Source organism: Macrobrachium rosenbergii, chromosome 8 (assembly GCF_040412425.1).
Source record: "Macrobrachium rosenbergii isolate ZJJX-2024 chromosome 8, ASM4041242v1, whole genome shotgun sequence".
Lineage (NCBI taxonomy): Eukaryota > Metazoa > Arthropoda > Malacostraca > Decapoda > Palaemonidae > Macrobrachium > Macrobrachium rosenbergii.
Window position 1 is genome coordinate 26054303 of NC_089748.1, and position 15000 is coordinate 26069302.

Below are 15000 nucleotides of genomic sequence, written 5' to 3' on the forward strand. Positions count from 1 at the left end.
GTGAAACAGCAAGGATATATTCAACATCCACATGATAGTGTACTTGTGCACAATCTGATTTTTACTAAGGTAAGGCTTGGTGAACATTTGAGCCTGATGGTCAATTTTTACTGTAAACCATAATTCGTCCCTAGTTTGATGAACTGGGGTAAGGCATTTTTTCCTAATTCTGAGAAAATAGTCGTCAAAGATTATGATAATATTCAGAGCTTTTGATTAGCTCATGTTTTGTGGAAATTTTGTTGAAAAATCTGACAACACAGACAGCTGAAATTTTGATGTGTTACAGAGTATAAAAAACTGAGACACTTTGACAGAAACACTAAAACTTTTAAAAAATGGGATTTCGCCAGTTCGTCAAAATAGGGACGATCTGTATGCATATCCTATTTTTAGTGTGTTTTGAAGGTTTCTAAAGTAATATCATGCACTAGGTAAGTAAGGACCTGATAACCTATGTTATTTTAGTTGGGGTCCAGGTGTGGACCAGGTACCCTAGGTTAGGTTATGCAAGATACAGGTAGGTTAGTTGACGACCCCAGGCTAGGCTAGGTGATAAAGTACCCCCATAACCCTGTCTGGCCAAGCAAGGATCTAGCATCCTAGGCTAGGTTATGTTAAGTTGCATCCTATTATTTTGATTACCAGTGCCCTAGGCTTGGTTAGGATGGGTGTGGTTAGGTTAAATTGCAAATATTCAATTGAAATAATTTTAATTTTAATTTACAGTACCCTAGCCTAGGTCAGGTTAGGTTGTTGATCCAATGGGTGAAGTACCAGGTTAGGTTAGGTTGTTGGTCCAATTGGTGAAGTATCTTCCTTAGAATTAAACTTCTTGCATATTTATTTTGAGAATGGATCCAGTTTATATGTGCCATGACTAATGTTCATGTTCTTGTGGAAACTATTTTATTCTAGAGTCAGTGATGTTTCTTTTAGGTTTATTATTAGAAAAACTATCTTTTCCTCCAGTCCAGTTGATTGTATGATTTTTTTCATTGCCATGTATAAAAATTTCACTGTTCATCTATGCATATTTTACATATCTTTTATGCCGTTCTGTTCTCATTTCCAGTGTTTTTCCTGTTTGACTCATAAAAAACTTTTCATGCAAATTACTGTACATGGAGTCTGGTATACATATCCAATAGTATTGTCGGGTGACTTCTTTATAAGTACATGTTTCATAGTTTTATTTTATTTATTTATTTTTTTATTTTACATCAAGTCCAAAATTCTTAAGTAGTTGGGGATTATCTTTGAAATCATATTATGTGGCACTACAAGCAGGGTTTTTATGTGATAAATTTATTTTTGCTAAAATAAAATATATTTTTTGCCACTTTTAGTGCATTGTGTAACACAAAGTCAGGATATTTCAGTTTCTTGCCTATATTTGTAATTATATATATTTCATCATCATTGTATTCAGGGATACATATACCTAATACTATTGAGGACATGGATGTGACAGCTGATTTCTTAACCTTATTGCTGTGACCAGAACAAAAATGAACATATAGGCAGAAATATTGGTAGATATTCTACACAGACTGTATTTAAGCCTGTTACTAGTTCTGTGCATTAGGCAATCCAAAAAGGGTAGGCAACCCTCCTTTTCCATTTCCATAGTGAATTTTATTATTGGTTATGTACATTTTTGTTACCTGGTCAAACACACATTATATCATTATCGTACCAGAATCATAATACATTGTGTGGAATGATTTGTTTAATAATTTTCTTTTAAAAAATAACTTACACAAGTTGACTGACGCTGAGAATATCGTCCTCTCGTTTGTAGATTTTACAGCAAGATGTCTGAAGGAACTGAGGAAATTGTAGACACTGAATGCCTGTGGTTTAAAACCCCACACACTTGCAGTTCTCCTTAATGTCAGATGCCTCTAGAACCTCTTTTGTTGATGATGGCCTGGTAGTTATCATGATAGATTATTTTTGAGAAACATTTTTTTAGGCCAGAGTGGTATTGATTAATTATCGATGTATATTGTTATATCACGGTCTCAGTGCGTGTTGATTTTTAAAAAATTACAAAACCTCCCATTGCATCAGACAATTTTTTTCTTTTCAGATCAAACCCGTTGTCAGCCACTAGTCTAGAGGGAGAGACTGTCCAGATGGAGGAGAACTTCAACATAATTGCCATGAAAATATAATTATTTAACTTCAAGACGGTGTGTTCAGCGTACGATGTTGCTTGCATCGAGAGGATATTTCTCACTCAGAAAGTTTTAAGACATTTATTTCTTTAGCATATTGTTTGATTTTCTGTGATTTGCTAATCAGTCAAACTCACCGTAACATATTAAAAAATGGAGATCATATCACGAATCTTTATACTTCAGACAATTACACGAAACTGAGAAGGCTTTCATGAATAATGTGCAATCCATATTAGAGCCCAAAGGATAATTTAGAAAAAAATTATTAATGCAAGAAAGGTATTACAAAAGTACATAATCACAAGTTTCCGGGAACAGAACACCATTATTTACGGAAGTTTTTGTTTAATAGAAAAGATTATATGACTAGCAAGTGCAGTTTCGCGTTTTTGAAAGTTATATAAGGGAGTGTTTAGGGGGGAGTGTATAGTTACTACCGTCGATCGCGTTTGCGTCAAGCTCAACACTAAGTTGTTATGTTTCACAGAAGTCCTGCTGCAAAAAAATATTAAATTTGGTAAGTGATCTACCTCAATTTTTTGTAATTTGTGATGTAAATTCCAGTATTCATTATTTTTTATGACAGTTTGTCTAATGATCAATGAACTTTGTTTTGCCATGTTTTGATGAAAGTTGATAGGTTGGTACCTGTAAAGGTAAGTAATTTTTCAAAAATTTTTTTTTGACCTAGTCCTATATTAGCAGGTTACAAATTGGTACTTATAGGGTTAGTGATTGTATCTCCAAAACAGTTTTATCTTGACTTTTATAGGAATATCACAGAACAGTTTAAAGGCTAAAATTTTATTTTTTAACGTTTTATCTCTCCCTCCTTTGGTGAAGTTTGGTGCATATGTAGGTGGTGGTTAAGAACGATTCCAGTCCCATTTTTTACTTTTGCCAATTATTCTAGGTAGCAGGTTAGTTCAAGTTCGATTATTTCCTTTTTTCCGATTTTGAAGAAACTTGGCAGGCATATATTGCTACGGTTGGTGATAGTTTAAAAAAAATTGATCATGGTCTATCTTTCAAGGTTACAGATCTTCCGGAAAGCCAGTATTTTATCTTTTATTCTTAAATTGATTGCACTTGTCAATGTATCTTAGGGACAGTTGATTATACAACCCAGATATTTTTTATCATTCCCTGTTTTTCAAGGGTACAATAAAATTTAACAGATAAACTTTTAGTACTTTCCATCTAATTTTCAGAAAGTAATATAGTTACAGAATTATTTTTTAGGATGCACAATACAAGTACTTTTGGGTGAAACGCGCCTTGTAAGGGGTGAGGCAGTTCATCCCCTTCAGATGGCAATAAATAATTTGCTTTTGTAACCTTCAAGATGTCATTATTTCTCTTGCTATTATTTAGACAAAATGTTTATTAAAATGTAAGACTTGAAAACATTTGATAGTTCATGATTGCGCTGCATATATCATATCAAAGCACAATTACAATGAAGCTTCTGATTGCCAGAACAGGTTAAGTTGAAATGTTCATGTAAGGCTTATTTATGGCAGGGTTAATTACTATTATTCTACATTGTCCCCTAATTCTCTTAATTTTAATGGGACTTGGTAGGTAAGTACCTTTGCGGTGACCTGTTATTTTCCCTTGATAATTTTGTAGGTCTGAAGTCGGCATAAATGCCAGAATTTTATAGTACTTTATATCGATCCCAGAAACTTTGAAAAATATTTCACTGATTAAGCTCTAGCTCTAAGTTTTGTATTTTTGCATTTAGGCTGGCAACTCCCTTGGTAGTAATGAATTAAGTATGATTTTGCCATGTCTAGTTCTTCAAGTCAGCTTAAACAGTATTTTTCTCAGACACAAGAAAGTTTGTATGGGGTAACCATTGATCCGATTATTTTTCCTTTTTTTTTTTAAACTAGTCATTTTGCAAGCTCAATAATTTTTAGACTTTATTTATAGTCTTATTTTCCAAGATCAGCATTTTGTTTTTCTCTTATTTTATGTAGATCCATTTTTGGTTTCACAAGTCAGTTTAATTGCCAAAAGTTTTGGCTTTTTTATTTATATCATAGAAATTGGCAGTAAAAGGCCTTTGGTTTGCGGAAGTTCTGGAGAATGAGATTTCGTATCTTTGCTCATTATAAAAGTAAACAAACAGTCACCAGTATTAATTATTATTTTGTTGAGTTAAATATTAATTAGGATACGGCTTCAAAAAGCATTAAGTTAAATTTACAGTGATTATTTATAGTGCAGTTACAGTGATTCCCTTTGGCTGAGTCGGTTGAGCTTCAGACCGTTGCATGGGCGGAGTTCAATCCACCTATTGAAGAGTTAGAAATTTATTTCTGGTGATAGAAATTCATTTCTCGCTATAATGTGATTCGGATTCCACAATAAGCTGTAGGTCTCGTTGCTAGGTAACCAATTGGTTCTTAGCCAAGTAAAATAAGTCTAATCCTTCGGGCCAGCCTTGGGAGAGCTGTTAATCAGCTCAGTGGTCTGGTAAAACTAAGGTATACTTAACACCATCGATTGGGGTTTTAGCATGGTACTAACAACTTCCAGAAAATCACAGCTTAGTACATGTGAATGATATTTTGAGTCCGCCGTGAGTGGCTTTGGGCTTCAATATGGCCTAGAAAAGCTGATAAAGTAAGTTTTTCTAAAAGTTTATTTTTTATTGGATGAGGTTCCCTTTTCTCCTCCAAATTGCTGAAGCTTTATGTGGGTTTATTCCGTCGGTGCTTTCAATGTTGTTTCCTGTTTGGGATTTTCTTTTCTTAATCTTCTCAATAAGTTAAGAAAGTGACCCCAACCCCACCCTTCTCGCTCTTTCTTTAGAACCTGTTTCTTTCTGCTGCAGTGTTTTCCTTGTTGCCCTTTGTGTCCTATATGTGTTTTTTTTTTCGCCGTTTATTCAGGAGACTAAAGAAAAAAAATAGCGCACTCTCAGGTGGTATCGTAACATCTACCAGGCCTTCAAGTTTGACATATATCCTTTTAGTATCAGCAGTTATCCTCAAATTGCTCGACCTGGCAATTATTTCCTGTCTTTTACCAAAAAGATTGTGGATTCTTCCCCACCATCCATTTTCCCAGGCAGATCTGTCGCTTTGGGATTACAACACCGGGTTTTCATCGTTCGCTTTTTACGATTTGTAGTAGATCTTAGAAAGATGAAGGTTTCCGGCATAGAGGGTATATACCTGGAGTTGCGATCTCCATACCAGTACTACGTAGTTCGGTGGCCTTCCACCAGGGCGGCGCTGCAAAGCATTGAGCCATCTTTAAAGGTGTGGTAACCCGCAAATTGAACAGGGGCTTGGTGCGATTGTGAATATTTTTATCGTTAATGTTTAATGAGTAAGTATTTAGCGAATGTTAAGGGTTTAGTGAATGTTTAAGAGTCTAGTGAATGTTTATGAGTAAGTTTTGTTGTTAGTGAATGTTTAGTTTTCAGGAATGTTTAGTGAGTGTTTAGGGTTTAGTTTTAGTCCATGTTATTGTTTAGTGAATGTTTAGTGTGTAATTGTTCAGTGAATGTGTACTGTGTAAGTATACAGTGAATGTTTAGTGAGTGTTTAGGGTTTAGTGAAGGTTTTGTGAATGTTAATGTTTAGTGAATGTTTAGTGTGTAAGCATTCAGTGAATGTTTAGTGAGTGTTTAGGGTTTAGTGAATGTTAGTGTTTAGTGAATGTTTCGTAAGTATTCAGTGAATGTTCAGTGAGTGTTTAGTGAATGTCTTGTGAAAATTAGTGTTTAATGAATGTTTAGTGCGTAAGTGTTTAGTGAGTGTTTAATGAGTGACAGTGAATGTTCTTTGACTGTTTAGTGCTTAATGAGTGTTTAGGGATTTAATGAGCATTTAGGATTTAGTGAGTAGTTTGACAAGTGTTTAGGGTTTAGTGAGTGAGTGCTTAGTGAATGTTTAGTGAGTGTTTAGTGTATAGTGAGTACTTAGCGAATGTTTAGTGTATAGTGAGTGCTGAGTGAATGCTTAGTGAGTGTTTAGTGTTTAATGAATGTTTACGATTAAGTAAATGTTTACTGAGTAGGGTACAGTGAGTATTTAGTGTTTTATGAGTGTTTAATGAGCGTTTAGTGTATAGTGAGTGCCTAGTGAGTATTGAATATTCAGTGAGTGTTTAGTGTTATTGAGTGTGAGTGTATAATAAGTGTGAGTGTTTAGTGATTGTGAGTGTATAGTAAGTGTGTGCGTTTAGTGAGTGTGAGTGTATAGTAAGTGTGAGTGTATAGTGAATGTATAGTAAAGTGTATTGTGAATGTTAGTGTTTACTGATTGTGCATTACTCTTTAATTAGTGTTTAGTGACTGTATGCAAAGAAAGTCCTGTAATTTACAGGAACCATTTATACTAAACACTGCTTAGATCCAAGAGCAGATGCTTGGGCCTTGACCACAATGGTTGAAGTGCTTAGGCCAACCTGTTTTTGTAAGGTAATTTTTCTCTGTGAAGTTGGGTCAAGTAATAATAATAATAATAATAATAATAATAATAATAATAATAATAATAATAATAATATAAGATAATAATTGTAAAAGAGATAAAAATAATAATAGTAACAAAGTATACTAAAGTACTAAAAGCTGGAGTTCGTCAACTCATTACCTTTCTGTTTCAAAATTTATCCTGCTAACGACGAAACCCTAAGTAGATGAAAGAAGCAAATCAAAATGGGACATCATTTGACTTGCAAGCGGAAATACTGTTTGGAAAAGACATTTGGATATACATTTTTTCTGTATTTCAACAGTACAAAGTTTTTTCGAAGTGCCGGTTGTATAACTGTTCTTTGTGGTGAGTCATCATGATAAGAAATTATTTTCAGTAGAGTAACTTTCAACCTGTTCATATTATTACTTAAGTGCGTCAACAACATTGTAGTTCTCAATAAGTTTGCGGCACCGATAATCTGCTCCATTCCAGAATGACTGGAAATGATACTACTGAGAGCAACGCACTGGAAAAAAAAAGGCATTTTTTCGTCTCTCGTAGATCTTTTTGGCTTGATGGTAAATTCTAGCTTTATTTATTTATTTATTTATTTATTTATTTATTTATTTATTTATTTATTTACTGACAACGAAAACGTACAGGTCCAAGAAATAGGTTTCAAACAGTTTTTTTTTTATGTAAAGCCATTAACTTCTGCAATTAACAGTTAATTAATATATGTTTTAATTTGTGGACAAAGCTGCTTAAACAATTTTTTTTTCTCTCTCTCTCTCTCTCTCTCTCTCTCTCTCTCTCTCTCTCTCTCTCTCTCTCTCTCTCTCTGTGTGTGTGTGTGTGTGTGTGTGTATGCTAGTGCGCGTTTGTTATATCCACCTGTGCATGAAGTCCATTTAAAGTTTGGGGAACTGGCAGTCAGCCAGTAACTTGTGGGACCGTGAATTGGTCACTCCCCATTACACTACACGTTTAACTTGGCCGTTGCATCAAGAGAGAGAGAGAGAGAGAGAGGAAGGTGCTACATGCCACCATAAGGAATATTCCTTATCATTTCTTGACTGTCATCGCCATGCAGCAGCTGTTCATCAAGTATCTCTGCTGTACGAGTATTTTGCACATAACGGGAATATTTTTATTTTATTTTAATTTCGTACGTTTCAAATTTTATGGCTGAAATGGGCAGATTCACATTATTTACAATATAATTCCCCGTTTTTTTGGGGGAGGTTATTCCAAAGGGTACTAATGCGTATTTATTACCTAATAATTGACAGTATTTAAAAAAAAAGTCAAAGTGATCGTTATGATCTGTCTTGAAAAAACAGACGAAAACTTTCCTGCGAGCGCTTGTGGTATTGAATGATATATATATATATATATATATATATATATATATATATATATATATATATATATATATATATATATATATATATATATATATATATATATATATATATATATATATATGTATATATATATATATATATATCTCGATATATACTATCTGTGGCGCGGGTTCAAACCGTGTGTGTGTGTGTCCCGGGATTATATATGTAATCAACGGATGTTTGTGTGGATGTTACAGACTAAATACACACACAACATGTACAACACCTTCTAAAAACATAACAAACATCTCACACGTGTGTGCTGCTGGGAAGAAAGGGCGTTGGGTCGGGTATGATACATGAAACATATACGCTAGGGGCCTATATATATCGATTTGTATAGGACCTCGAATGACTGATTCAGAGAATCATTTTTTCCCACTTCCACGCAGTACTCTGTTTACTAAAAATTTATTATCATCATTTTAAGTAATAATGTATTTATTATCATCATTTTAATAGTAGTAATATGATTTATCTTACTAGCTTTATTATACTCCCAAAGCAGTCAGGACATCTGAAAGATTAATATTTCTTGTAATTATTCAGATTTTTTATTATTGCAGGTGCGCGTTGTATTAGTGCTTCATAATGCGTTTTTGTTGTCTTGGAACCGTTTCCCAAGATAACGCTTCACCATCGGATTCTTCGCTGTGCAGAGTGTGGTAAGTGTTACATTATATACATGTTTTATTGATATTTTTTTTATAAACCTTTTTGTATTGCCAGCCTGTTGACTGAATGCTTGTTACACTTTTAAGTGCTTGGGGTAGAGCCATTGGTCTTTGTAATTGTTGGTACAAGTTTTATTACAGTTCTTGCGATAAAATCCCTGGTACAAGAATGTTTTTGTTAGCACTATTCGTATGATGCAAAATCAGAAATGTTTGATTTGAGAGAGATTACTGGTCCCTACATTTGCTCTATTATTTTTTGCTTATCTCCTCCAGCGGCTGTAAACTTTTCTCAAGATCTTTAAAATGATCTTGGCGTCTACAAAGGTTTCCTAGTCATGGGAATCATAAAATTTATGGTTGTTGATAATGGTCGTTGGTCAGCTTTTGTACTCCATCACATTAAAGGAGAAATAAATTCCACTGCCCTTAGAGCAATGCTGAACATATTTACATTCCGCATATTTTATCGTCATTTCAGCAAATTGGCGATCAGATTCTTGACGAAGCCCAAGAGTTCATACTAAGTCGAATATGTCGCTGCCCTTGCTGAATTAGACTGTTGTTTTTGTAATATTTCTCAAATTAGGTTTTATTGTTCGTTTTGGCAAACTTGGACATGTTAAGGCTCTAACACTGAAGACAAAAGAATAAATCTCCAAGTTTATCCTTCCTAATAGACAGGGTTTTAATGAAACTGTTATATGTAGATATATTTAGCGGTCAATACGCGCCTAAATACATGCATTCATACGTACGTACGTAGACGTAATCTGTTATCGCAGCAGAGAGAGAGAGAGAGAGAAAGAGAGAGAGAGAGAGAGAGCGGGCGAGCAAGTGAGTTTGGGCTTTGAATAATTGTGTGCAAGTGGTGTACATTGTACGATTTGTAAGCTAGTATGTGCTCAAGTAGCTGAAGCTAGCTGAACATGACGAATTATTACAGAGGGCAAATAAATGTTGGTGGTGGGAAGGAATGTCAGAAAAGTTAAGTATACGTTAGTTTAACCAGACCACTGAGCTGATTAACAGCTCTCCTAGGGCTGGCCCGAAGGATTAGATTTATTTTACGTGGCTAAGAACCAATTGGTTACCCAGCAACGGGACCTACAGTTTATTGTGGAATCCGAACCACATTACAGTGAGAAATGAATTTCCATCACCAGAAATAAATTCCTCTAATTCTTCTCTGGCCGGCCGGAGAATCGAACGCGGGCCTAGGAGAGTGCTAGCCGAGTACGATATCGACCCATCCAATGAGGAACTAGGAATGTCAGAAAGAATGTTAATAATCAAAGGACCCTGGAGTTAAAGAGACAAATAGAATACGCTCTTACCGGAAATGCCATACATGCCTCTCTATATATAACCTAAGAAAAGAGCCGTATGCATATAACGATTCTGCTTTATATAACAACGTACGCAAGTGTATATATTTAAAAGAAACACATGTACACGCCAGTACCTTTCATTCTTAACACACGCGGCCAGATCTCGTCAAATAAAGAGAACGTCTGAGGCTCTCAAGATCTTATCTTTCCAGGCGTCACCACTTTCCTTCACGGGGATCATAACCCTCGTCTAAAAAAAAAAGAATGAAGGCGAATTTGATAAGCCGACTTCCCTTTGCTGTGTCTTGCGTCTCCCGAAAGCAGTGTGAATGCAAATGACATCATCCTTACCCTTTGGAATATTGTAGCATCTTGGTGTCGTTATTTTTGAATTGCGTCTCCTTCTAAGAGTGTAAACTTGTCTTTTCTCCCATCACTCTTATTCTTTTGCTAAGGACAAAGGAAACATCGGAGGAAACTTTTTATGCTCTCTCTCTCTCTCTCTCTCTCTCTCTCTCTCTCTCTCTCTCTCTCTCTCTCTCTGTATATACACAGTATATATATATATATATATATATATATATATATATATATATATATATATATATATATATATATATATATATATATATATATATATATATATATATGTATATATATATATATATATATATATATATATATATATATATATATATATATATATATATATATATATATATATATATATATATATATATATGTGTGAGTTTGTCTGAGGTTGAATTTTTAAAAGATTTAAGAGTAGATAAGATAATCTTCTCTACCCTTAAATCTTTTGATATTAAATGTGTGGAAGAGACTTAAAAAGTAATTTATAGATAAGATAATCTTCTCTACCCTTAAATCTTTTGATATTAAATGTGTGGAAGAGACTTAAAAAGTAATTTATAGAGCAATGACGAGGCTGATGAATCGAAAACCTTCTGGAGTCGATGTTGACACATCAGTTTGTCGGCAGTAGTTGGCTCCGCGGTTTATCTAAGATTCTAGGGTTTGTAGGGTTTCTGGTTGTATATAGAATTATTTTCAGATCAGGAGTCAAAATAAATATTTGTTGAATAGCTATAAAACGCTTATGGGAAATAGAAAAAAGTATCTAAAGGAATGATTGAAAGAAGTCATTATCCCTTGATAACCAATAGGTTTGGTGTCTTTTGTGTATCTTTATATATATATATATATATATATATATATATATATATATATATATATATATATATATATATATATATATATATATATATATATATATATATATATATATATGCATACGCACATAAATGCATAATGTTTGATTAGAGCCTCTGTGGCACTTTACTGGTTGAAGTTCCTTAGACACTGCGGTGTCATGTTCCTTGAGGCTATGTACGTCAAGTCACGTTTTTATAAACCAATATTTGTAGCTGCCCTGAACTTGAATGGACAGTCATTTACTACGTTCCCTCATCGTTGACTTAAAGGCAGCGTTAATTATATAACTGTGCTGTAAGATTAAGGATATATTCTGTTAGGATGCCAAATTATTTCGATATGATTTAACTAAAAGGGTAATGATACCTAAGTAAAATCTTGATGATATTGATAATATGGATGATATCGGTATTGATGTTAGTGCAGTATTTTCATTTACTGCAGTGAATGATCTGCAATGTCATCTGAATCATGCGTGGCATACCAGTTGCAATTTATTATTGCCATCGTAGTTATCTAGTATATGTAAAAGGTAAAGAAAAGTTGAAAAGAGTACCATCATTATCTCATTGTTAATTCCTATGATGATTATGAAATTCGAATGATTTATAGACAGCTGGGCTTATCAGGTACGATAAGATTAAACCCCCCGTCCTCAACATGTTTTAACCTTTCTCATTTCGTAACAAAACTACCGTTAAGTAATCTATGTTATTGTTGGATCCGGCGGTTTTAGGATTATACAGTCAGACTTTTCCAGTGGAAATAAAAGAACTGTTTAATCCTCAAGCCAACTATCATCTGTGCTAGACTTGAGAGATATATGTATATGTTGCATTAAGACTGTGAAACCAGGGATTTCACGACATCCATTAAAATGTATGGCATTCGTGAAATCACCAATTCACTTAGGAAGATTTGACCCCCGAGAGGCTAGTACTAAACACGGCGAAACAGTGGTTCTTCTACACTGTTTTGTCGTGCTTAGTACTAGCACCTCAGGGATCAGATGTCCCTAAGAGAATTGGTGATTTCACGAATTCCCTGAAATTTCGGGGGTTTCGTGAAAGCCCTGGTTTCACAGTCTTACTGTAACATATGTGAGACATAAATATCAGAGAACTTTTTTTTTGACCAAAATGAATTTTCAACTATAATGAAAAGCATTAAAGCAAAATTAGAAAATTAAAACCACATGTATCCGCATTCGTCAGGAAGGGATCCTGTGCAAGAAAAATATTTTTTCCTTCATGCTACATTACACATCACATGCATATCGGCAGCGGCTCTTGAGTATTATAGCCTTCTTAGAGGTCTGTGGTGCGGGTTCGAATCCGCAGACAACCGGTTAGAGAGGCAGACACTTTACTATCCGTGTAGACACCCCGGGATTATGTATGTAATCAATGGATAGGTTTTTTTAAAAGCAAATGGGTGTTACAGACTAATACACACACAAACTAAGCCACTCCAACATCTAAAAACATAACAGACACCTCACACGTCTCGACTGTCGACCTCACCGCGCAACGTCTCCTCGCTGCTGGGAGAAAGGGCGCTAGTGACTGGTACAATACATGTACATACGCTACCGGGGTCTAAGCGATGACAGGCAGGGCAGCCGATCGAGACTACAAAGTCTACCCCATAGCTAAATCAAAGTCCTTCAAAAAGAAGGCATCGTGCTTATCCCATACAAATGGGAAAAAAAGCTCGTTAAAAGAAGAAGATCCTTTCTACTGTATCAACTATCCAATCAAGGCAAACATACCATACTCCATCTTTCTGTTATCACACATCCTTTTTCTTCCTGATATTTGTCATCCTGAATCTTTTCTTTCAAAATTTGCATTTCGCTCTGGTGATGTTAAGAAAATTCTTGATAATCTTGATGGCTGAGGTGGAGATCCTGATGGTTTCTTCCCTTTTTATTTTTTAAAGGATTCTAGTATTTTGTCTCCCAAGATTAGTAGATTCTATAGATTTTCATGCCGAGGTAGTATCTTTGCGGATGAGCACAGTCTTTGTAATACAGTGCCTGTTCCAGGGAATTGTTGATCTGCATACTGTGGTAACTACAGCCCAAATTGTATTCTTCATGTGCTTTCCAAAGTTACAGAAAAATTTATTCTCAAGCCATTATATAGGTATGTGGAATCTAAAGGATTGTTAGCTGATAGTCAATAAGCATACAGAAAGAAAGCAGTTAGGTACCTGCGATGCTCTTTTGGATTTGACATGCCATTTGCAGAGAACCTAGATAAGGGTTTTGAGTGTAGAGTAATTCAATTAGATTTTAGTTCTGCTTCCAATTTATTAAATCACAAGGTAAGGCATATCTCTCTCTCTCTCTCTCTCTCTCTCTCTCTCTCTCTCTCTCTCTATATATATATATATATATATATATATATATATATATATATATATATATATATATATATATATATATATATATAATTTGATCATATATAATCTGTAATTTGATATATAATCTTTTCAGCACACTCCAAACGAACGTTTTTAATTGTTGGTTGTCTTTCAAATGGTTCTGTTGCATTCATTGGCGGGTGAAACAAACGTGAATATGAACAATCGTTAATAAAGTGATCGAAGCGTCAGAAGATTTTCCAGTCCATGAGTCCCTTGTGAAACATGGCATTTATTAAGGGAGTGTTAGCGGAGCAGTTTTTATAAAATCAATATTGGATCGGCTATTGAAGTTTTTCAAGGCAGCGTATGTGTGGTCAAACATGAGGAGACCTAATTTCTTCATATTTCTTGCACATGGTTCTTAGGGTTTTATAGTGACAAGCTTATCCAAAAAGCGCGAAGAATTCGAGAAGTTAAGAGGGCATTGTGGCGAGTACAATTACATGAGGTTCCGTAGAGAGGGCTATACAAAAATTCAAGAATTAATCTGACATTTTATATTTAGGCATTGTTATTCAATAAAGTTTTGAGATTTCAAACGTCGAAAATTTACTCTTAAGACCGTTAATTTGTTAGGTTATGAGATAAGACCTTTTACGAACCCATTAAGTCTTACGAATGAATCTTTGATCATTCCATTAGGAAATTTGAATATGCTATGATGTTAAAAGAGAGGCTGATAAAATAAAGGCATAATGCTAATTTATAAACAAATAATGGTCCGTAATATCTTACAAAAGAATTTATGTCTATTCTGTAGCTTGGGGCCTTTGTTTACCAATAATTTCTAAACCAGGGAAGCAATACGTCCACGCCTTCACACATTTTTCAATTTCTTTTCAATTTGGTATAATAGATGAATTAATAGATGAATAATAGATGAAAATGCCCCTGGGTTTTCTGGGCGTTTTCCTAAATGCGAGAGACCAATAATTCATTTCGTGATGGTTTTTTGAAGCAGGGTACCGATACCCATAGACTCATTCTCTGTAATGGAAGAAAATCCATTTTATTATGATGATAATTTATGAGTGAACACTGAACGTGTAGACAGGTTAAACTTTGATGAAAATAATGTACTCATGAACCAAAGATGTATCTTATAAATATTTATTGTTGATCGAAACTAAGGTCCACTAGAGACTGCTATCTTTCGTGACCGATGTTTGATTTACTTCTTTGAGTGAAGTCACTGAGTTTTTTCATTTTCACTCTCGACATCTGAGACATTCAGCAGTCTAATATAAGACTTTGTTCTGCGTATAGCTTTTCTCCACTTCTGTATAGATTTGATTCGA

The 15000-nt window shown here is 34.5% G+C and overlaps 1 long non-coding RNA gene across 1 annotated transcript in view; it reads left to right on the top strand.

The window, feature by feature from the left end:
* The window catches only part of LOC136841233 (uncharacterized), a 73681-nt gene that overhangs the window by 2145 nt on the left and 56536 nt on the right, over positions 1-15000 (top strand). The window contains exons 2-3 of the long non-coding RNA XR_010853841.1: positions 2096-2703; positions 8601-8699. This is a non-coding gene — a long non-coding RNA (uncharacterized lncRNA). The remainder of the gene's footprint in view (positions 1-2095; positions 2704-8600; positions 8700-15000) is intronic.